A 24,446-nucleotide genomic window follows, 5' to 3' on the forward strand; every position below is an offset into this window, starting at 1 on the left:
GGATTTCTAGGTTTGACTGTCCTGCTCTATGGCACCCATGAAATGTTGGGATTCTAGAACTCTTTCTTTGTAAGCACCCCACTCACCACCAAAAAAAAAACCCCACAAAACGTAAGCAGCTTTTGTGTGTGGATCTTGACTGTGTATATTTTGTCTCTAGGAAGCAAACTCAGATTGTCTCTTACAACCGTCTGTGTGCCACTTGCACACACACAGGCACAGAGCTACTTGCTTGAAGCCTTGACTACCAGCAGCCCTGGGCACCGTAGCTGGTGGTGCCAGGCCTTGTGTGTGTTTAGGACTTGCCAATTCAGTCCTGGGAGCTGAACTCTGGATATCCTGCTATGTGTCTCTTTATCCCATCGCTGGTGTAATTTATGCCACTACTTCCTGTTTGCATTTGCTCAGTCTCTCCTTTGGTTTGCTTCTCTCTGCTGAAGCCGATCCCCGTAGCTGTGCACATGACTAGCTATGGGGACTAGACATCTAGATATCCTAGATGTCTGCAGTTGTTTCTTAGTGGGAATGGTTACTTTGTGTCTCTCTACAGAATTTTAGTTAAACTTGAGTGTATGGTTTAATTTACTTGCTTGTCTAACTTTGGCAAGGGTGCCTTTTATTTTAAGATGCCAGCGTGGGATGAGAGTAAAGAGGTGAGCAAGCTATTGCCCTCCCCCCACCCCCCACCCCCCCACTTTTTTTTTTGAGACAGGGTTTCTCTCTGTCACCCAGGCTGGAGTGCAGTGGCGCAATCTTGGCTCACTGCAACCTCCGCCTCCTGGGTTCAAGTGATTCTTGTGTCTCAGCCTGCTGATTAACTGGGACTACAGGCGCCTGCCACCATACCTGGTTAATTTTGTATTTTTAGTAGACACAGGGTTTCACCATGTGGGCCAGGCTGGTCTTGAACTCCTGACCTCAAGTGATCTGCCTGCCTTTGCCTCCCAAAGTGCTGGGATTACAGGTGTGAACCACTGTGCCCCCACCAGCCACACACACACACCACCACCAGTGTTTTTTTGAAACAAGATCTTGTTCTGTCCCCCAAGCTGGAGTGTAGTGGCCCAAACATGGCTTACTGCAGCCTCAACCTCCTGGACTTACACAGTCCTGCCTGAGCCCCCTGAGCAGCTGGGGACTAATAGGCACGTCCCACTACACCCAGCTAATTTTTTTATTTTTATTTTTATTTATTTATTTATTTTTTGAGATGGAGTCTCGCTTTGTCGCCCAGGCTGGAATGCAGCGGCACGATCTCGGTTCACTGCAAGCTCTGCCTCCTGGATTCATGACATTCTCCTCCTCAGCTTCCCGAGTAGCTAGGACTACAGGTGCCCGCCACCACTCCCGGCCAATTTTTTTTTATTTTTAGTAGAGACAGGGTTTCACCATGTTAGCCAGGATGGTCTCGATCTCCTGACCTTGTGATCTGCCTGCCTCGGCCTCCCAAAGTGCTGGGATTACAGGCGTGAGCCACCGCGCCCAGCCTATTTATTTATTTTTTGAGATGGAGTTTCACTCTTTTTGCCCAGGCTGGAGTGCAAGGCTTGATCTCGGCTCACTGCAACCTCCACCTCCCGGGTTCAAGCAATTCTCCTGTCTCATCCTCCCGAGTAGCTGGGATTACAGGCATGCACCACCACCGGCTAATTTTTTTTTGTATTTTTAGTAGATACGGGGTTTCTCCATATTGGTCAGGCTGGTGGTGGTCTTGAACTTCCGACCTCAGGTGATCCGCCTACCTTGGCCTCCTGGAGTGCTGGGATTACAGACATGAGCCACCATGCCTGGCTTTATTTTTATTTTTTGTAGAGAATGGGGTCTTGCTTTGTTGGCTAGGCTGGTCTCAAACTCCTGGGCTCAAGTGACCGTCACCCCCCTTGGCCTCCCAAAGTGTTGAGATTACAGGCATGAGCCACTGTGCCTGCTCTGTTGCCCTTGATTAAAGTATCACTTAGGGCTGGATGTAGTCGGTGGCTCACAGCTGTATTCTCAGCACTTTGGGAGGCCAAGGTGAGAGGATCACTTGAGCCCAGGAGTTTGAGACCAGCCTGGGCAACAAACCAAGACTCCATCTCTAATATTAAATAAATAAATAAGATTTACTTATCCGAAATCACAGTTATGTGCCTTTTCTTTTCTTTTGAGACAAGAGTCTGACTGTTGCCCAGGCTGCTGTAGTACAGTGATGCAATCTCGGCCTTGACCTCTCAGGCTCAAGCAATCCTCCCACCTCAGCCTCCCAAGTAGCTGGGACTACAGGCGTGTGCCACTATGCCTGGCTAATTTTTTGCACTTTTTGTAGAGATGGGGTTTCGTCATGTTGCCCAGGCTGGCCTGGAACTCCTGGCCTCAAGCAGCCTACATGCCTTGGCCTCCCAGAGTGCTGGGATTACAGGCAGTCGCCATTGTATCCAGCCCAGTTATGTAGTTATGTGCAATTTCTAAACTACTTTAGAACCCATCTCTTTGGTGTTTTGTTTGTTCTTTGTTTGTTTGAGACAGAGCCTCACTCTGTCACCCAAGTTGGAGTGCAGTGGTGTGATCTCAGCTCACTGCAGCCTCGGCCCCCAAGGTTCAAGCGACCCTCCCACCTCAGCCTCTCAAGTAGCTGGGACCACAGGTGCCCTTTTTGTTAAGAGTGGAAAAGCCAAGGTCCATGTACGTTTTTTGAGAAAGACAGCCTGTTGGCTTTCTTCGGAGTGGTTCTGCCCCTTCCCGTACCCCATCTCCAATACATTTTTATCTCTCAACAGAGGTAGCTGCTATTTACTCAGGTGTTCTTTAATGCTATGGCCGCGGCTTCCTTGGAGAGTGTGGCAGTGCTTTCCTTCCTAATGAAAAGGCTGTCATAATGGGTTAGGTCCATAGGGGCTCTGCCCTTCTGTACTTGTATTCCCAGGGAGAAAAATCTCTACCTTAATTACCGACATCTCATGCTGGCAGAGAGGTGTGGCTGCTAATTGATGACAGTCCTTTTCACTGATGTGGCACCGTTGGGGTGGTTTTGTTGTGTTTTTTCAAGTAAACAGATAGATTTGGGCCAGGTAAGTTGATTTTGGAGAGATGAAGTTCGTGTAGGGATTTCCTTTTATTAAGCTCATGTCTTTAGTGCCACTTTTGTGTCCTAATTTTCTAACTTGGTAGTAAGAAGTACTAAGTTGGCTTGTCTTGCCATTTTGGTGCCGGTGGTGAATAATGTCTCTTCTACCCTGCTCTCTGGTGTGCTCCTGTTCTGTTTGGTAGCACCACGTTCCTTTATTTCATTTGGTTTTCCTTCCCTCTTTCTCTCTTGGAATGATTAGACCCTATTCTGAAATATATATTTTAAGATAATGTTACTTTGGGTGGTCGAGGCGGGCAGATCACCTGAGGCCAGGAGTTCGAGACCAGCCTGGTCAACATGATGAAACCCTGTCTCTACTAAAAATACCAAAATTAGCCAGGCATGGTGGTGTGCACCTGTAATCCCAGCTACTTGGGAGGCTGACGCATGAGAATTGCTTGAACCCAGGAGGCAGAGGTTGCAGTGAGCAGAGATTGCGCCACTGTACTCTAGCCTGGGCAATAAAGTGAGACTCAGTCTCAAAAAAAAAAAAAAAAAAAAAAAAGTAGTGTTTAAAGGCAAACACCCTGCCTTTCTTGAAACCACAGAAACTGCTTGTGAAACAGCCGATAGGGCAGGCTGCCAAATCCAGACTGTTAAAACCAATCTCTTAATGACAAAATGTCAAACACTGATGTTAAACCTTCATTATGACTGTGGTGTGAGGATTTTTCTCAATAAGAAACGTTTAGGTGCTGAACTCCCAGTTTCACATTCAGAATGCTTCTATTATCAAATTCCTCTTGGTACATCATTTCCGAAGAGGCTTGTGTAGCTAATCCACTATCTACTGTACAGGAAAGATTTTAAATAAACCAATTCCCATTCACCCTCATCTGTTTTTTAGTTTTTTGTTTTAATTTCAAGAAGTAATTTTCTTTTTGAGGTGATTTGGACCAACCGTCTCACTAGCTTTTCCCATTTAAGATAGGAGAACTAGATTCAGAATTGTGTCTTTTTCCTAACAGTAGACTGGGGCCGTAATCTTTACCCCCCAGGCTCTGATTAACTGACTTTTTTTAGATGTCATAGAATCTTCTGTCTGTCTAGAGAATTTTGTTTCTTGCCAGGCACTGTCAGGAATTAGTATTCATTCCTCCCTGCTGTCTTCCTGAAGAGCTCTGAACCTGCTGGTAGCCTGATGGATAAGGGTACAGTTGTTTATTTATTGACACAGGGTCTCACTCTCTCACCCAGGCTGGAGTGCAGTGGCATGATCTTGGCTAACTGCAACCTCCGCCTCTCAGGCTCAAGCTATCCCCCAATCTTAGCCTCCTGAGTAGCTGGGACCACAGTCATGTGCCACAACACCCAGCAAATGTTTTGCATTTTTTTGTAGAGACAGGGTTTCCCCATGTTGCCCTTGCTGGTCTTGAACTCCTGGGCTCGAGTGATCCACCTGCCTCAGCCTCCCAAAGTGCTGAGATACCAGGTGTGAGCTACCATACTTGGCCAAGGTATAGTTTTATGGGCTGAGTTATAGAACTGGTTGAATGGGAATTAGGGAAACCAGACAACCAATAATTGGGAAGTAAAGGAAATACATATAAATGTGCCTCCTTGGTCACAGCTAGCATTGTGATACTGGGGTTTTGGATATAGAACTTCAGGAATCCCTTCCACCTCCTCCCCAAGAGAACTTCTTCTGTTGGTATTGTAAGGGGCTTTTTCCAACTTCATTTCCATTACCAAGAGTCTTGAGTGGCATTATTTTCAACTTGGGTTTTTTAAGCGCTTCTCATGTCACCTTTGCTTGTGTACTGGGCCTGTCTCAAGTTTCCAGAGGGAGATGAAAGACAAGAAAAGCTCAATGACTGGTTCTTCAGTGAGTTTCCCAGAGTTGGCTTCTTCTCATTCCAGCACTGCCTAACTCTCACCATGGCTGATGCCGTGGGCAGGCATCCTCATTCATGGAAGGCCAGGTCCTAGCTGGAAGTGACACAGGGATCTTCAGATCTCTCTTAGCCCATTGTTCCTCTGAAAAAAAACAAAAGCCATAGACAGTAAATTGGGGGAATAGGCTGACCATAACTTCAGTTCCTGGATTTGGGTCCCACACTGGATTGTGTGATTTGTGCTTATCTCCTACTAGATTGTTACCTTCTTTGAAGGCTGGGCTGTATTTTATCCTTGTCTGTATCACTTTGGACACCCAGAAACTGTTGGAGTACTTTGGACATGGTCACCTCTCAATGAATTATTTGTGAAACAAAAATTTTTTTAAATTGTAACATGAGGCTGGGTGCGGTTACTTATGCCTGTAATCCCCACGCTTTGGGAGGTAGAGGTGGGCAGATTGCTTGAGTCCAGGAGTTTGAGAACAGCCTGGGCAACGTAGTGAAACCCTGTCTCTATAAAAAATAGAAAAGTTAGCTGGGTGTGGTGGTGCAGGCCTGTAGTCCCAGCTCCTTGGGAGGCAGAGGTGGGAGGATTGCTTGAGACCTTGTCTCAAAAAAATAAAAAAAATTAATAAAAAAAATCGTAACATGGGTATTCTCCATTACAGTTACCCTTAGGGAAGTGTGTCCATATTGATTTGTAAATCAGATATCTGTCTATCTGATTCTTTGGCTGTGTAAGTCACAAGTTTTAACCAGTATCTTAAGTAGGTGTGGTAATGACTACAAAGAAGTGCTTTTTCAGGATGAGAAGATGAGGGAGAAGATTTACACCATTGCTGGATTGTGTTAAGAACTCGGAGAGGAAACCACAGGGAGGATGCACTGCTGAGGAAATCGTCTGGCTTCCTGGAGTAGGAACCAGAGCCAGAGAGCCAAGCCCTCCCGGGTTTGCTGAGTTCTGTCTTTGCCCCTGACACCAATGTGTCTGCCTGCGTTGTTGCTCCTGGTTACAGTGGGCTCAGTCTTGCCTTTTTGATGGGTGGGCAGAGGAACACTAGTGTTGGGAATTTTGTCCAGCGTTGGAGAGATCATGTGGTCTGTCAGAAGGCTGGAGTTATTTATAGTGGGAGAAAAGCCCAGGAGCATGGCACGGGAAGAACTGATTTCACACCAGCTCAGCGCCTGATGATGGTGAGGACCCAGATTTTCCTTTGAGCATCTCAGAGCAGATCAGTTGCTTTTCCTGATTGACCCATGAACTGTGAGATTAGGGACCATGTTTTCTGAGACCACTGTGAGTGGGGGAAGAGTGAGAAGGATGACCATTTTCTTCTACCTTGATTCTGGTCTTTGTGATGTGTGGTATGAAAGCGCCATCTGACTTTTGAATCTCTTTTTACTGAACTGGTGAAGAAGGCACCAGCTGTGTGGGGTGGTGGAAATAAAGACCTGTTAAACTGGTCTGCTTGTACCTGCCTCCCTGCTCCCCCCTCACCCCACCCACCCCCACCCTGGGCAGGGAGGCTGAAACTGCTGCTTGCTAGGCTTTGCCAACTCAGTTTCTCTTCATGGATTACCTGCTCATGGCAGGCAGGCAGGCAGGCAGGCAGCTCCCCACCTGGAAGCCTGCAGACTCGCCGAGCTGAGGGGATCATGCTGCAGGTGGGGGCAGGTGCTAGGAACTAGGTGTGCCACTTACCCTAACAGGAGCTGTGCCTACTCTGGGCTGCTCAAACTAAGGCTGCAGAGCCCTGGGGCCTGTTGGAAATAGACTGTGCCTTTCCCTGTGCCTTATGGCCACATTTATGGTATGTGGAGAGTCTGGGAGGGGCCAGGAGCTTGTAAATTGTGAGTAAATGAAGTCTAGGGAGGGAGATGATCCTTCTTGAGGGCACCCAGAGTTTAGGCTTGTCATGTTTCTGAGGTGTGCTGCTGCTTAGTATCTTGATTTCTGGAGTTGTCTACCTAGGTTGCTTTTCATTTTTTCAGCCTTAGGTGGAAGAGATTTTCCAGCCTGGTGTTGAGGCATGTTAGGTGAGGTTTACTTCCGGAGCCAGACTTTTAGGCAGATTGTCTTGACGTAAGTCAAGGTCAGGAAGCGATCTTCAGGACATGCAGACGATGCCCACTTCCTGCTGTGGTCTTGAAGAGAGCTGGAAGGCTTGTGAGCACAGAGGCACTGAGGGCTGTCGCATCCACACAGGAAGACACTCAGGGCTCGTCTCTGGTGCCTCATTTTATAAGCATAGAAACAAAGGTCCCAGGAGGGTGAATGACTTGCCCAAGGTGACATAAATTGTTTGTGCAGAGCTGGGTGTAGAATGGATCTTAGGCCCTTGGCACCGTGCCCCCACTGCCATCACTTCAGAGGGGTGGCTGCAGCCCTCAACGGCAGAAGGCAAGCTGGGAAAGGACAAGTGGAAGGGTAGCAGGCCCCAATTCTACACACTGGAGAGGAGCTCTGAAATCCTGCCAGAGACTGTGTCCACAGAGGTGCCAGAGGCCCTAGGGAATGATTATTTATTTTGTATTTTGTACTTTTGTGGAGACAGAGTCTTACAATATTGCCCAGGCTGGTCTCAAATCCTAGGCTCAAGCGATCCTCCCACCTGGGTTCCCAGAGTGTTGGGATTACAGACATGAGCCGTGGCGCCCGGCCGGGAATGATTTAAAAGTGGGCACCAGCATTCTAGCCCTGACCCAGGCTAAAAGGGGTCACATGGAGCAGAGCTGTGCAAAGAGCTTTTGGGTGAGGAGTCACTCTGAGAAAAGCAAGAAGACTCTGACCCCGAGACTTCCCATGGTGAGTTAGGGAAGCATTTCTGGAGAGCCTGTTAGGTGCCAGGCACTGTGGCTGGGCACTGAAGACACGAAGTGATTTAGTCTTGGAAAATTCCCTTATGGTGCTCTCAGTCTGTGTAATAGTGAACAAGACAGCCAACAAGAGTTGTGAAGGAGGCTGTTCAGCAAGCAATGAAGTGCTAGTGCAGGAAGGCCCGAGCTGGGAAATGTCCAGAGAGACCCTGTGAAATGACGCAGAGATCAGGAAAGCTTCCTGGTGGAAGCGATGTCTGAGCTGAGGCTCACCACAAAGAGAAATGGGAGTGACTGCTAGAGGGAAAGTGTTCCAGGCAGTGGAAAGCTGTGGCCAAGACCTGAGGTCTGAGAGGCCATTCTACATTTGAAGACAGGTGGCTGGAACCCAGAGTGAGGTTCCAGAATGAGACTCTAGGAAGGGAAGAGAGTTAGTCTGGAGCTGCAGGCGGGGAAGGGGAGACAGCCAGCTCATAATACAGTGTGGGCAAAAATGCAGAAACCATGTGGGTCTAATTTGGATATCAATTTTACATGTATATGTGTATATACCTGCACACACATACATAAAATCAGTTACGTTTGTGTGTGTGTATATACATATTTGTGTGTGTGTGTACGTGCGTGCATACAGAAAGTTGTTTTTTTAAGGCATGCTTTAAATTAATGAAGCCATCACTTCTTTTCCCAGTCCTGGGTGCCTTTTGAGATGACTGTTGATGCTCCCCCCACTGCCATGTGCCATCTTCTGGAGTAAGGGAGTGGTTTCACTGTGTGCAGGTGTGAGTGAAGAGTATTCACTGTGTGCAGGTGTGGGTGAAGAGTATTCGCTGTGTGCAGGTGTGGGTGAAGAGTATTCACTGTGTGCAGGTGTGGGTGAAGAGTAGGCTGTCCAGGATTTCAATCCTTGGCTTTTGCTCTGCAGCAAGGGCTGGCTGAGGGCACTGTGAGGCTTCCTCAGGCCCAGGATTCAGGCCCACTTTCCCTTTTCTCTTGAGGGAATGACTCAGAGAACACTCCTGCCACCGGAGGTTCTGCAGGCTTTTGAGAGGCAGCCAGTGGAGGCTGATGGTAGCAGTTGGTGAGAAAGAGGAAGTACGTAGTGGCCATTCCTCTGGCCACTCCTGACAGATATTTCTGTCACTAAACAGCACCTCTCTGTGGCAGCCTTGGGCTGTGTTCTGGAAAGGGAGGAGCTTTCCTCTCCCTGTGGGAGGGCCCATCATCTGTGGCTTCTGCTTTGCCCTTGGCCACAGACTAGATTGCACAACACAGCCAATGAGAGTCCCTCTTCCCTCACAAGTGCTTGGAGTGCAGACCTTAACTTACACAGTTGTGGAAGTGACCGTGTTCCACACTGCAGGGTCCAGGTCATAGCCGGCGAAGCATATGAAAATTGACCTAAGGTTAGAATGTGATTGTCCTACTGGGAAAGGTTTACTGGGACAGCATTTCACTTCTGACTCCATAGGCTGTCATCTCCTGCCAGGGAGTGAGTTTTGTTTCCATGCTTGTCCAGTCTTTACTGCTTTCCCTCCTGCCTTTTCCCAGAGGCTACAAACCTGCCCACCTCCTGCTATGTTCTAGTTCTGATAGGAGTACCATTCAGAGTTCTTGGCAGGGGACCAACCCACTTCTACTGTGGTTGGTTTCCCCTCCTTTTCCCAGCTTGTTTGATGTGCACGTTCTCCAAAATTCTTATGCAGCTGGTTGGCTCTGTAGTGCCCAGAGATTGGAGCTCCTGCAACGGGAACCCTGGCACTTCCCTCCCTGGTTTTAGAGGCAGGGCTTGAAAACAGAGAATCATAATCTCCCTTCCCCCTCCTTCTCCTCTCCCCCACTTCTCCCTGCCCCTACCCCCACCCCCACCCTGCCAGGCAAACTGGAGTGACCAGCTCAGAGCGGGACTCAGTCCACCTCCCTGCTCTGCATGTCAGCAGTGATCTGGAGGAGATTCCTGGGCGCATGAGTATGTGAACTCTGGAGCACGTTACTGTCCCGGGCTGGCACTCTGTGGCAGGTGTGTGCACTCATTCTGCTGCTACTGGAGACCAGTCTCCTTAGGGGTGATGGTGACCCAGCTAGATGTCTGCCAAGTCTGCCCAAGGCCACCCTGTTTTCTAATAGCTTGGGAAATGGAAAGCACTCCTAAATACCCCTGCTCTTCAGAAGAGCTGGCTGGGTGGTTTGGGGAGTTTCTTCTTAGAATCCTTTAGAGTACAATATCCCTTTTTTCCCAAAAGCCAGGTTCTTTAGTTCCTAAGCTGCATTCTCTTGTCGCTAACTTACTACCTTCAGTTTTCTTAGGTTGGGTGCATCTTCCCTGGCCTCAACAAGATGGGCTGAAAGGTCAAGAGAGTGGTAGCTGTTCCTTTGCGAGAAAGGGGATGTTGGAGTGGGAGCACAGGCTGCCAGCAGTTGTTTCACGTTCCCCCTTTGGCTGGCTAGGAAAGGGGCACCACTTGAGTCTTCTGCCAACCTCCACAGCCAGCTGTGGGAAAACCCAAAAGGAAACATCCTCTCGCTGCTAAGACTTGAGAGCCTGAGGCAGAGACCAGCCAGTAGTAGCCCTACCCTGCTGAATGGGGAGGATTGTTTATTTTATTTTATTTTTTTCTGAGACGGAGTCTTGCTCTGTTGCCCATGCTGGAGTGCAGTGGCGTGATCTCGGCTCGCTGCAACCTCCACACCCCAGATTAAAGCGATTCTCCTGCCTCAGCCTCCCAAGTAGCTGAGACTACAGGCATGCGCCACCACGCCCAGCTAATTTTTGTATTTTTAGTAGAGACAGAGCTTCACCATGTTGGCCAGGCTGGTCTTGAACTCCCGAACTCAGGTGATCCGCCTGCCTCGGCCTCCCGAGGGACTGGGATTACAGGCATGAGCTACTGTGCCCGGCCTGAAGATTGGTTATTTAGGGGCTGTGACAAATGGTTTTGCAGAGGAGTGGTGGAAAGCCTGTAACTTCACAGAGCCAGGGGTCAGCTTTTGCGCCATAGCCATATAGCTTCTGCGGCCTGTAGTGCCTGAGGCCAGGGGATCAGGTGCTGACCACCTTTCCCTCTTCCTTCCTGTGTCTTGCGGTCAGCGACTGTTATTGTCAGGTTGACCCCCTGGTTAGAGAGGATGACTTTGGCCTGGTGTCCAGACTCCCTGCTGCCTGATCCCCTCTGCACTGGAACTGCAGCTAAAAGCAATTACTTTCCTCCTGATTCCAACATAAGTGGTCACAGAAAGTTCTGTTTTGGCATTTTGATTTCTGATTGGGAGTTTAGGCATCTGAGAATTGAATGCTTGCTTTATACAAATATGCCCTTAAGACATCTCCTCTTTTTTCAGCCCTACATGCTTTGCTTGGGTATTAATTGAACTTGGGGCTTTTGTTGCCTACCTTCCTAGTTTTCCCTCCACTCTACCCCCAAAAAACCCAAAGAACATTGGAAAAATTGAGCAGTGCCTCAAGGTCACTTGATCATAAGTGGTATTTGGCATAGTTAGCTGGTTTGGTGTTTGGTGAGAGATTTCTGCTTTATATTTGAGCAAAAAATTTCTTGGCGGGAGGCCTCTATGCTGTGTTGCCAGTGCTTGCCCTGTGCACAGGGTTTGCCCCCTCCCCTCCCTTGACAGGTTGTTTTAATCCCCTTGTCTATAAACAAGTGCAGCAGAACTTGTCGGCCCAGCTCACATGACCTTGGTTATCTCTTCATGGGGTAACCAGCATCAGTGTTAGATACTACGGTCACTTGACATGGTAGAGCTGTCAGGGTAGAGTGGAGATACCAGCAGGAATCCTGGTCTGCGAAGAAAGGTAAATGGGAGTGTGTGTGAGGCCTTAGGACCAGGTGGGAAAAGTCTGCTCCCATGGGGTAGGGCTTTCAGCTGTGAGAAGAGGACAATTTCATTCCTTCTCCTTTTTTAAGAGACTGTCTCCCTCTGTCACCCAGGCTGGAGTGCAGTGGTGTAATCAAGGCTCACTGCAGCCTCAACTTCCTTAGCTCAAGCAATCCTCCTGCCTCAGCCTCCTGAGTAGCTGGGACCACAGGTGCATGCCACCATGCCCAGCTAATTTTTTTTTTTTGAGGTGGAGTCTCACTCTGTCACCCAGGCTTGAGTGCGGTGGTGTGATCTCGGCTCACTGCAGCCTCAGCCTCCCAGGTTCAAGTGATTCTCCTGCCTCAGCCTCTTGAGTACCTGGGATTACAAGTGCACGCCACCACGCCCAGCTAATTTTTATATTTTTAGTAGAGATGGGGTTACACCATGTTGTTCAGGCTGGTCTCAAACTCCTGACCTCGTGATCTGCCCACCTCAGCCTCCCAAAGTGTGGGATTACAGGCGTGAGCCACCACGCCCAGCTAATTTTTCTTTGTTGAGATGGGGGTCTCATTATGTGGCCTAGGCTGGTCTCGAACTCCTTGCCTCAAATGATCCGCCTACCTCAGCCTCCCAAAGTGCTGGGATTACAGGTGTGAGACACTGTGGCCAACTTTCATTCCTTTATCACCCTAAAATTTCTAGTTCTGGCATCTTGTTTATCTTTCTCAAATCCTGTCTGCAGGGGCCCAGGACCTGCAGCTGTTTCAGGAAACTGCCCTTGAGATGGGGCAGATGTATGCTAGTTCATGGGCTACAAAACCCAACACCAAAAATCCCATCTTCCTAAACAGTGATCCTGTTATGTTGTGTGAAGGACAGTGGCGATGGGTGCCTGGCTGCCAGAGAGGCTGCTGGATTCTATGGCAGACACACTCAGGAGCTGGAAGTGTGGCTGAGCTTTCACCAGCACCATCACTTCCCTCCCCATACGCATGCACACAGGTTTCCTTTATCTCACAGCTGAAGAGGCAGCGCCCAGCTTCAATAAGCACTGTGTATGAGAATGGACTTACTCTGGCCACACTGCACACGCATGTGTGTGTGAAACACTGATCACATTTCCCATAAAGACTGTTGATTTGCAAAGTTTCCAGGCCCATACATCTAGGGCGGGATGTGCGTGTTTTCATCAGGGGAGAGTAGAGTGGCCTTTTGTGGAAGGGATAAAATGGTTGAGCTGCTGGAGCCTTTTCTAGCTTCATTTATACAGCAGCCTTTCTGCCTGGGTGCAGACTTGAACCCAAGTGCAAGTTCAAGCCATGTGCGTAGATGACCAGAACTTAGCCTTCAACTGCAGGACTCTCTTGGAGAAAACATCCATCTCCTTCTGGAGATGCAGAGAATTCATGATGAGCTTTGAGTAAAGAAGTCCAAGCTATGTTTTCTGGCAACCTACAGAATAAGTTGGGAAAGGATATGGAATTATAGAAATAACCAGCATGTTGCCAGGCATTGCCGTCCATGCTTTAGATGGATATTTGGTAATTTCTGATTGTTTACCTTCTGTTTTCAAGACTTGGTAGGGATCCCTTTATGGCTGTGGGGTTCTTTGTCCTTGGTAGTTAGCATGAACTATGTAGAGCAACAGAATGGGTAGCCATGGCCTGTGGCCACCCAGCTAAATTCTACTGATGAGAGGTATCCTGGGTGGGTTTCTTCCTTGGTTCTGGTTCTTCATTTATGCCACCATTCCTATTGCCAGTTAGAGCTGCCTTTTAGGATTTGTTGGGTAGGAGCTGTATTCCTCTTGGAGCCATCTTTTCTTCCCTGCCATCTCTGAGTGAATTCAGAGGTGGAGAGCTACAGACTTGGCTGCTTGCCTCCTTCAAAACACCCAGCATTCCTTTGTCCACAGTCTGTGTAGCAGCACGTCTAACAATGCCCAAAAGCGGCCCCCTTCCTCCCAGCCACTTGTAATGGGTGGTTCTGGTTCCTGAGAGCTTCGACCAGTGCATGAGCTAATCTCACTAAAGAGTGCCATTCCCAGGTTCATACCACAGAGGTTAGAAAGCTCAAAGCCCAGGTCTTCTGCTGCCTTGGGCCGTTCCCTTCTCTTAGACAGTTCAATCAGACTCTTTTTTTTTTTTTTTTTTTTTGAGATGGGGTGTTGCTCTGTCAACCAGGCTGGAGTGCAGTGGCATGATCTCGGCTCACTGCAGCCTCGACCTCCCCAGATGCAGGTGATCCTCCCACCTGGGCCTCCTGAATAGCTGGGACTACAGGTGCCCGCCATCACGCCCGGCTGATTTTTGAATTTTTAGTAGAGATGGGGTTTCACCATGTTGGCCAGTCTGGTCTCGAACACCTGACTTCAAGTGATCCGCCCGCCTCAGCCTCCCAAAGTGCTGGGATTACAGGCGTGAGCCACTGCACCCAGCCCAGACTCTTTTCATAGGATGCTGAAAGGATGAATTAAGTATAAAAAGTGCCTTTTGGCCAGGTGCAGTGGCTCATGCCTATCACTTGAGAGGAGCTGGGACAACATGGTGAAACCCCATCTCTACCAAAAATACGAAAATTAGTTGGGCATGGTGGTGGGCACCTGTAGTCCTAGCTACTCAGAAGTCTGAGGTGGGAGGATCACCTGAGCCTGGGGAGGTCGAGGCTGCAGTGAGCCAAGATCGCACCACTGCACTCCGGCATGGTGACAGAGACCCTGTCTCCAAAAAAAAGTGCTTTTTAATAAGGCACATGTAATGGAAAATGGTTGTCATCTGGTTTGCCATACTCTGCTCTTAGGTAGAAAGTACAAACAGCAAGGGCCCCTTGGAGCGAAATTGTCATTGCCGCCAGTGAATAAACAGCAGTGGTTGGCTTTGAGGGGCACCTTCAGCCTAAAGCCATAAGCTGACATATACTCAGTCTCCCTGAGAAGCTTGGGCTTTCCACTGTTCACCTAACTGCTGACAAATTAATCCTCCGTTGATCTGGCAAGCTGGCCAGGATACCTGCCCAGGCCATGGCCACTTAGTAACAGGATCCAGCTCTCAGTGCAGGGTTGAGACTGCAGCAGCAGTGGCAAGCCCAGTAAGGCAGGTATGAAGCACAGCCCCTGCGTCAGTTGCCTAGTAGGGAAGACAGTTGTAAAGAGCATTTGCCCCTGTTATGTCAGGGTACTGTTGCAGGTTGTCTTTTCTCCTCTAGCTGGAAGTTGTTCTACCTGGTCTTCCTTAATTAGCTCTTCTTTTGTGTAAGGCAGCACCCATTTAAAATTCTTTTCCTCTAGCCTCAATCCTCATCTCCATTTGGGTTTATATCTTCTCAGACCCTCTCTCCTACCCAGCCTTAAGCTCTACCCCAAATGCTTTGAAGCTCTCTTGTTCAAGTCTTTTTTTTTTTTTTTTGAGACGGAGTCTCTCTTGCTCTGTCGCCCAGGCTGGAGTGCAGTGGCACGATCTCGGCTCACTGCAAGCTCCGCCTCTGGGGTTCACGCCATTCTCCTGCCTCAGCCTCCTGCGTAGCTGGGACTACAGGCGCCCGCCACCTCGCCCGGCTAATTTTTTGTATTTTTAGTAGAGACAGGGTTTCACCATGTTAGCCAGGATGGTCTCGATCTCCTGACCTCGTGATCCGCCCGCCTCGGTCTCTCAAAGTGCTGGGATTACAGGAGTGAGCCACCGCACCTGGCTCAAGTCTTCTTGATTCAAGCCCTCACTCAGAGCTTGAGGGCTAGGGAGCCCCAGTGTCTGCTGCCCATGGTGCTTGGAGAGCAAAAATCTGTTCCCAGGTCCTGAGTTGGAACTCTGAATTCATTTCCTGTTCTGGGATATGGTTTTAACTCTTAAGTACGATTCACGTACCCCTTGAAATACTATGCTGGGACCTCATGGGCTGGCCTGAGAACACAGCTACCATTTGTAACATGTTTCTATAGAAAGAGTTCCTTCTCAGAACAGAACTTTTGGTAACTTGGGGATTTCTTGACTAATATACTGCAATAGATTTGCATTTGCCTGTGGAAGTGTCTCTTTATTTTGTATTCAGCTGGGCACGGTGACTCACGCCTGTAATCCCAGCACTTTGGGAGGCCGAGGCAGGCAGATCACTTGAGGACAGGAGTTTGAGACCAGCCTGGCCAACATGGTAAAACCCCATCTCTACTAAAAATACAAAAAAAATAATCTGGGCCTGGTGGTGAGCGCCTGTACTCCCAGCTACTCTGGAGGCTGAGGCAGGAGAATCACTTGAACCCAGGAGGTAGAGGTTGCAGTGAGCTGAGATGACACCACTGCACTCCAGCCTGGGCGATAGAGTGAGACTCTGTCTCAAAAAAAAAACATTTAAAAAATCATATTTTGTGGTCATGGCACTATCTATCACACAAGTAAGTTGTCCTCCTATATGCCAAATGACAAAAAAGAAGCACCCTCCTCTTCCTACCCAGAAAGGTTGCTGGAGAGCTACCCTTGTCTTCTGTGATTGCCTTGAGGGGCAGGTTTGTCTGGGTTCTCCATGTCAGCTGATTTGATCCATAGTCCAGTAGCACCTGAAACAGGATGCCCTCATTCTACAACTTAGGTGCCCTCTCCTGCTTGGTTTTTTAATGATCTGCTGCAGGAGAAAGATAGCACCTCTCCCTTCAGCAGGAGCAGCCCAGTAAGGGCTTGCTTCTAGAAAGATCGGCCAGTTGGATTTTTAGTGGTCACTTAAGTGGAGTAGTCACTTTGCAGCCTGGCCCAACAAGGAGACAGTTCTGAGGTGAGTGTGGCAGTGACAGCCTTGGGGTGGTTTCTGATGCGTTCTGACCTCTGGCCATGGTGACTTCTGGAGCAACAAACTTTGTCCCAGTGTTTTTTTCTGACATTTCCTCCTCCTTATTCAACTCCCTCTTTGAAACTGGAGGAGTAGGGAGGCAGTATTTGTTCACTTCCAGAGAAAGATGCAGCAGGAAGAGGCACATGCCTTGTTCTGCACTTTCCAGAAGCAATGCTGGGACTAGGGGGTCTAGAAGGCCTGTTTCCCAGCTCCAGGCTGGATCTTATCCTCAGCATACAAGCAAGTTTTAAGGAAACCACATTGGAAAGGGCAGAAACAAAGGGTTAAATCTGTACCCAGGTAGAAAGACTGTTGCATAAATGCTGAGAGTTTTTTTTTTTTGTTTTTTTTTTTTAAGATCTCATGCTTCTTTTTTACTTTGTGTTGGCAAAAACCCCAGGAGAAGATGGGAGATTCTGGGAGGAGATGATTATGCTGGGTGAGTCAACTGAGCTCCCCAGCTGCCGTTTTTAGTTCCTTTGCTTTTCTGTAACAGGAGGCAGTTTGGGGAGGGGTTGGGGGCAGGGTGGGAATGCTGATTTGTGCAGCAGGACAGGAGGCAGGTGTGTATGGGTGAAATTATTTTGACACCCTAGAGTTAACAGGGCCTTAGAGTCAGTACATTGGTTCAAGTAAGAAATATCAAAGCAGAACTCTTAGTGTGGCAAACAATAAATAATTGTCTCCTAGATTCTTATACAAGTCACTGTCTGTCCCCAATTGGTAGCTCTTAGAATGGCTCGAGTTGCATTCATTGTCACAGCAAGACACAATGGTTTTGATAGCAAAGCAGTAGAGAAACTACATGTAGAGAGGCAGAGAGAACTGTCTTAAGTGGGAGGACCTGGGGGTTGTCATGGGCAGCAGGAAGTTTGAAGGAGAGGGTTTTCCCTCTGATGAAAGGACGGCTAGGGCTTGATTTAGGGGAGCAAGTGGGATGGGCGCTGCTGGTCCCTGGCTTTGCCTATATTCTGAGTCTGTCTCCAGCTCACCTTGGTGATCACTCACTTTTCATCCATCACTGGGATAGGGGATCTCATGGCTCACTACCCTCATGGGTATTTTTTGCAGAGTACACTGATGTGGGCTATCAGTTATCATTTGGTCCCAGAGACTGTCATGAAGACACTGCAACATGTTTTCTTATTTATTCATTTGTGCACATCTATTCATTCAGTACTTTATTGAATACTGTGCTGGGCATTGTTCTGGGCCATGAATAAGACAGATCTGGCCTGGTGCAGTGGCTTACGCCTGTAATCCCAGCACTTTGGGAGGCCAAGGCAGGCAGATCACCTGAGGTCAGGAGTTCGAGACCAGCCTGGCCAACATGGTGAAATCCCGTCTACTAAAAAAAAAGAAAAAATTAGCCAGGCATGGTGGTGGGCACCTGTAATCCCGGCTACTTGGGAGGCTGAGGCAGGAGAATCGCTTGAACTCGGGAGGCAGAGTTTGTAGTGAGCCGAGATCACGCCACTGCACTCCAGCCTGGATGGCCAGAGAGAAACTCTGTCTCAAAAAAAAATACCAAGGTCCGTCCTTTTGTAGTGTAGTCTAGCAGGAAGGACAGATAGTAACCAACCAACTTCAAGGGCAACGAATGCCTTGAAAGAGGGGAAATGGGGCTGGTAGCAAGAAGTTGTGATCTTCCTTCCTCTACCCTTATCTCTTGGGGTCGAGAGTGGGCAACTTTAAAGATCAAAAAGTTGTGCCTCTCTTATTCCCTAAGTATTGTAACATGGGCCAGCTAGGTGTGGGCACCGTTGGGCACTGAGGGTATATGAAGGTGAGGGAGGTACTGGCTCTGATCTGTCAGAGCATGAGGGGGTTAAGCTATGAGGACACAAACAAGAAATTAATGGGGGTGGGTGTGGTGGCTCACACCTGTAATCCCAGCACTTTGGGAGGCTGAGGCAGGAAGATTGTTTGAGCCTAGGAGTTTGAGGCCAGCCTGGGCAAGATGGCAAGATGCCATCTCTACAAAAAAAAATGAAATAAATAAAAAACTAGCCGAGCATAGTGGTACACACCTGTAGTCCCAACTATTCGAGAGGCTGAAGCAGGAGAATCCCTTGAGCCCAGGAGTTTGAGAATGCAGTGAGCTGTGATTGTGCCATTGCAGTCCAGCCTGGGCGAGAGAGCAAGACTTCATCTCACAAAAGAAGAAGAAATGAAGAGTACAGATAGAGTGCTGAGAGTCTAGAGAAGTGAGTGACCACTCCCAGCTAAGACAGTGTCTGGATTTAAGATAAACGAGGGATAAGAGGACTTACCTGGATCATAGGAAGGCACGTAGGATAGATGACCACTTTCCTTTTAGTATGTGTAGATCTGGGTAGCTCTTTGTACCACAATTCTGACCCATTCTTTTTTCTTGTCATTTTTATTTATTTATTCAAAATAATAATTTTTTTTTTTTTTTTTGAGACAGAGTCTTGCTCTGTGGCCCAGGCTGGAGTGCAGTGGTGTGATCTCGGCTCACTGCAACCTCCGCCTCCCAGGTTCAAGTTTCTCGTGCCTCAGCCACCCTAGTAGCTGGGATTACAGGTGCGTGCCACCATGTCCTGCTAATTTTTGTATTTTTAGTAGAGATGGGGTTTCACCATGTTGGCCAGGCTGGTCTCGAACTCCTGACCTCAGGTGATACGCTCACCTCGGCCTCCCAAAGTGCTAGGATTACAGGCATGAGCCACCATGCCCAGCCTGAAATAATAAAATTTTTAATCTTTTAAAAAATATGGGCCGGGCTTAGTGGCTCATACCTGTAATCCCAGCACTTTGGGAGGCCGAGCTGGGCGGAGCACCTGAGGTCAGGAGTTCGAGACTAGCCTGACCAACGTGGAGAAACCCTGTCTCTACTAAAAATACAAAATTAGCTGGGCGTGGTGGTGCATACCTGTAATCCCAGTTACTCGGGAGGCTGAGGCAGGAGAATCACCTGAATCCGGGAGGCGGAGGTTGCGGTGAGCCGAGATCATGCCATTGCACTCCAGGCTGGACAACAAGAGCGAAACTCTGTCTCAAAAAAAAAAACAAAAAAAAAAAAAAAAAAGGAATGCTTCACAAATGTGTGTGTCATCCTTGCACAGGGGCCATGCTAATCTTCTCTTTATTGTTCCAGTTTTTTGTAGATGTGCATGTACAGAGTGGTGGAGCTGGGTTATCACTACAGTCTTAACTCCAGAATGACACCCTTCACTACTATACCATATATGGTGCCCCAGTATACAGCAGTGGAGCTAGGAAGAAAAGCCCAGTGTCTAGAGAGCCCAGAAAATATGCCAAGAACATACATACTAGGCAAAGAAAACGAGGTTAGGAGGAAGCCCAGCCACCTCAGCTGCACTGGTTAGGATCTGCTACCTCCCCACAGTCCTCTGTAAAGTGAGCCAAACCTCTATGCTGCTGGCTTCATTCTGCCTACCCCCACCACCCCCATCCCCCAGAGCCCTGGGCTACTGGCAGGCTGGCTCTCCTGTGATATGGAGGAACTTGTTGGTCTCCATGGTTACGGTAACCCACTGGTATGGGAGGAACCGTATAAAGTGCGAGGCTGGCAGTGTGAGCTTCCCCCAGCCCTTGGCACCGTGTGGTACTGGTATGTCAGTTGTTTCATGGACCTTTTCTGGGAGGAGGGAGTTAAGGAACTGATGAAGAAGGGAAGAACCCTGGCAGGACCACTGTCGTCATCCTCTGGGCCACACAGAGGGCAGAGGCATGGGCACCATGTCATTCACCTACTCCTCCTGCAGGATGGTTTTATGTTAGGAAAGAGGGTCCTCTTTGCCTGATTGCCCAGCCATGGCAAGAATTTGACTTTTCCTTGTTTAGAGGGAATACCAGGATGACAGGAATCAACTTAGCTGTACTGGTACTTAGAGTCAAATTTCTAGGTATCGTAGCTCTTCCCAGAGCCCAGAGAACCCTTGGAGATGGGAAACAATGGTTCCTACCCAAAAGTGAAGCTAGATAATGATAGAATGCATCATCAAGACATTACTGAACACCAGGTTCTATGGTAAACACTGACATGGATTTTCTTTTTTCTTTTTTTCCTTTGAGACAGGGTCTTACTCTGTCACCCAGGCTGGAGTGCAGCAGTGTGATCACGGCTCACTGCAGCCTCAGCCTACCTCCCTGGGTTCAGGTGATCCTTCTACCTCAGCCTCCCAAGTAGCTGGGATTGCAGGCACATGTCACCACACCCCAGCTAATTTTTGTGTTTTTTTTGTAGAGCCTGTGTTTCGCCACGTTGCCAAGGCTGGCCTCGAGTTCCTAGGCTCAAGGGATCTGCCTGTCTTGGCCTCCCAAAGTGCTGGAATCAGAGGCGTGAGCCACCACACCCGGCCAGATCTTCTCATTTAATCTTCACTCTAATTCTGTGAAATGGGTACAGCTAGTATCTTTATGTCCCAAATGAGGAAACAGATTTGGAGAAGTTATGTCACTTTGCTCATGTTCAGTCAGCTGGTAAGCAACAGAGGTGGACAGAGCGACTATATTAAGTTTTCTGTATAGTTTACCTCTTCTAAGTTTCTGGAAGGCAGGAGCCATATCTCACTGAGCTTTGCAACTAGAGCCAGGGCTCCAGAGTACTGCTCAACAAAGGTTTGCTAGGGCAACAGTAGCTGGGGATTTAGCGACCAGACCCCAGCAAGCAAATTCTCAGGGATGAAAGTGGTCCTGGAAGCCTCTAAAGCCCTGGTTGCTCAGTAGAATCTAGTTTCAAGAGGAGCCCAGCATTTCAAGTGGCTCTGAAGACAGAGGAGATTTGGAGAGTGCTCTTTGCATTGTGGCTTCCAGGCCTGAAGGAGAGTGAGCTGGAGGTTGCTCTCTGTTCTCACCTCTTATGCCATGTCAGGTTTTTCCCAGGCAGGCTTGAGTCCTGGGGGAGCCCCACCTCATGGCCCAGGCTGCAGTGCTGATCTTCCTGCCTTGTGGTGAGGATTGCAGCTCAGAGAGCTAAAGGGCAGTAAACCACCTTGGTTTTGGCTTTGTGCTTAAGTTGCAGGCTCTTCTGGTTATCCTTTATGAGGGAGGCTCTTACCCTGGCTGGAAAGAGGGAGCAGCCCCTGCCTCCCATCTACAATAGGATAGTAAAGGAATGTGGCTGTTTCTTAAGTTTTACAGTCACAGTTAATTTTGGGGGTGGGAGCATCCAGGCTCTCCACTGGTGAGTGCCTGCCAGTTTTACAAGCTCTCCTACACTGAATGCTCCTCTGGTTTATTGACTCTTGGCAGTTGATAGCAATAGTTGCTCAGAATCAAAGGATGAAAAGACAGTTTCTGGATACAGTGAGGGAGGAAGGGTTAAAAAAACAAGGGACTCCAACTCCCAGTTACAAGATGTCCCATATGGCCATGCGCAATGGCTCACTCCTGTGATCCCAGCACTTTAGGAGGCCAAGGTGAGAGGATTGCTTGAGCCCAGAGAGTTCGAGACCAGCCTGGGCAACATGGAGAAATCCTGTCTCTACAAAAAATACAAAAATTAGCCAGGCTTGGTGGCCCATGCCTGTAGTCCCAGGTACTCAAGAGGAAGATCACTTGAGCCCAGGAGGCAAAGATTGCAGTGAGCCAAGATCATACCACTGCACTCCAGCCTGGGCAACAGAACAAGACCGTGTCTAAAAATAAATAAATAAATAGGGACTTGCCACAGGCACATGACTTTTTTTAAGAGATAGAGTCTTGTGCTGGGAATGGTAGCTCATGTCTATAATCCCAGCACTTTGGGAAGCCAAGGTGGGTAGTTCGCTTCAATTGTTGAGTTCAGTACCAGCCTGGACAAGCTTGCAAAACCCTGTCTCTACAAAAAATACAAAAATTAGCCGGGCGTATTGCCATGGGTCTATAGTTGCAGCTATTTGGGAGGCTGAGTTGGGAGGATGGATTGAGCCCAGGAGGCAGAGGTTATAGTGAGCCAAGATCGTGCTGCTGCACTCTAGCCTGGGTGATAGAGTCATACCTTGTCTCGAAAAAAAAAAAGAGGCTGGGCGTAGTGGCCCATGTCTGTAATTCCAGCACTTTGGGAGGCTGGGGCGGGTGGATTACTTGAGGCCAGGACTTCAAGACTAGCCTGGCCAAGGTGGTGAAACCCCATCTTACTAAAAATACAAAAATGATCTGGACGTGGTGGCATGCACCTGTAATCCCAGCTACTTGGGAGGCTCAGGCAGGAGAATCACTTGAACACAGGAAGCAGAGGTTGCAGTGAGCCGAGATCGCGCCACTGCACTCCAGCCTGGGTGACAGAGCAAGACTCCATCTCGAAAAAAAAGAAAAAAAAAAGCCGGGTGTGGTGGCTCAGACCTGTAATCCCAGCACTTTGGGAGGCCAAGGCGGGCAGATCACAAGACCAGGAGATCGAGACCATCCTGGCCAACATGGTGAAACCTCGTCTCTACTGAAAATATAAAAAAATTAGCTGAGTGTGGTGGCAGGCGCCTGTAATCCCAGCTACTCGGGAGGCTGAGGCAGGAGAGTCACTTGAATCCGGGAAGCAGAGGTTGCAGTGAGCCGAGATCGCACCACTGCACTCCAACCTGGGCAACAGTGTGAGACTCTTATCTCAAAAAAATAAATAAATAAATAGGAGTCTTATTCTGTCACCCAAGCTGGAGTGCAGTGGCACGATCATAGCTCACTGTTACCTCCACCTCCTGGACCGAAACAATTATCCTGCCTTAGCCTCCCGAAGTAGCTGAGACTACAGACCCATGGCACCATGCCTGGCTAATTTTTGAATTTGGAGAGAGAGGGTCTCACTATGTTGCCCAGGCTTGTCTCAAATTCCCAGGCGCAAGTCATCCTCCCACCTTGGCCTCCCAAAGTGCTGGGATTAAGGCATGAGCGACAGTGCTCAGCCCCATGTGGCTTTTTTTTTGAGACAGAGTCTCACTCTGTCGCCCAGCCTGGAGTGCAGTGGTGCAATCTCTGCTCACTGCAACCTCCACCTCCCAGGCTCAAGCAGTTCTCATGCCTCAGCCTCCAAGTAGCTGGGATTACAGGTGCATGCCACCACGCTCGGCAAATTTTTGTATTTTTAGTGGAGATGGATTTTCGCCATGTTGCTTAGGCTGATCTCGAACTCCTGACCTCGAGTCCACCAGCCTCGGCCTCTCAAAGTGCTGGGATTACATGGTGGGGGCCACCATGCTCGGCCCCCATGTGGCTTTTTATCTAAATCCTACCCTATTTCTTCCCAGCCTTTCTGTTTGAAGTCAGTGCTTTGTATTTCCTCAGTTTACAAAATCCCTTACTGTCTCCCACAAATAGGATTGAGGAAACAGTCCTTCTGTCACATGGCAAAGCCCTAGAAAAATGAAGCTGTTTGATCCTGCTCTGGTTCTCAGTCTACCAGTGAGTGAAGGGCCAGAGGGCCCAGGCAAGCGTGAGCCCAGGATCCAGTGGGCCCACTGAAGTCAGGGCCTACTTTTGGGGGGCTGGGAAAATGAAGGGTTGCTGTGGAACCACTGGGATAGGCCTTTAAACAGCACTCCACCATTGGCCTGAATCAAACATTGTCGTTCCCATTGTCCCGAGCACCTTTCCTGAGTCTTCATACCTTCTGCCTCCTAGCTTTTGGAGGAGGAGCCAGGGGCTTATCTTTTGGGGGAAATGAGAGCACGATTAGGCATCAAGAAGGGTTGATGAGAAACTGGTAAGGGGGACTGACTGTCAAGAACAGCAGAGTGCTGAAATGGTGACAAAAGCTCTGGGCTCCGGCCCCAGCTCTGTACTGAGAAGCTGTGAGATTTTGGGCAAGTCTCATAACCTCTGAATGCCAATTTCTCAATGGAAAACAGGGAGACTACCTACCCTGTAGGTCTGTGTTTGGAGAAAACAAAGTGTAAGCGCTGGACATACAGTAGCATCAGAAATGTTGAATCTGTTGGCCAGGGCTCATGTGTAAGGCAAACATTTCTTGGCCACTCCTGAGTAGCATGGTCTTGCAGGGATATATGCTTAAGTGCTGTGAGAGCACAGAGGAAGCTTTGCCCTTCGCTAGCGGGTTAATGGCTACCAACATGAGAAGGTCACGGAGTTCCTTA

General features: G+C 48.7%; 1 protein-coding gene and 1 pseudogene across 6 annotated transcripts in view; one reads left to right on the forward strand and one right to left on the reverse strand.

The window, feature by feature from the left end:
• Positions 1 to 24,446, forward strand: part of MARK2 (microtubule affinity regulating kinase 2) — a 71,698-nt gene that overhangs the window by 23,365 nt on the left and 23,887 nt on the right. The window contains exon 1 of one of the 6 annotated variants that reach the window (XM_058438840.1): positions 9,761 to 9,781. The exons of the other annotated variants lie outside the window; for them this stretch is intronic. The gene's annotated coding sequence lies outside the window, so the exon portion shown is untranslated. Of the gene's footprint in view, positions 1 to 9,760; positions 9,782 to 24,446 lie in introns of those variants that run through there. 6 annotated transcript variants of the gene reach the window in all.
• Positions 19,437 to 19,535, reverse strand: LOC116469968 (U6 spliceosomal RNA; annotated as a pseudogene).

This window comes from Hylobates moloch, unplaced genomic scaffold (assembly GCF_009828535.3).
Source record: "Hylobates moloch isolate HMO894 unplaced genomic scaffold, HMol_V3 SCAFFOLD_5, whole genome shotgun sequence".
NCBI lineage: Eukaryota > Metazoa > Chordata > Mammalia > Primates > Hylobatidae > Hylobates > Hylobates moloch.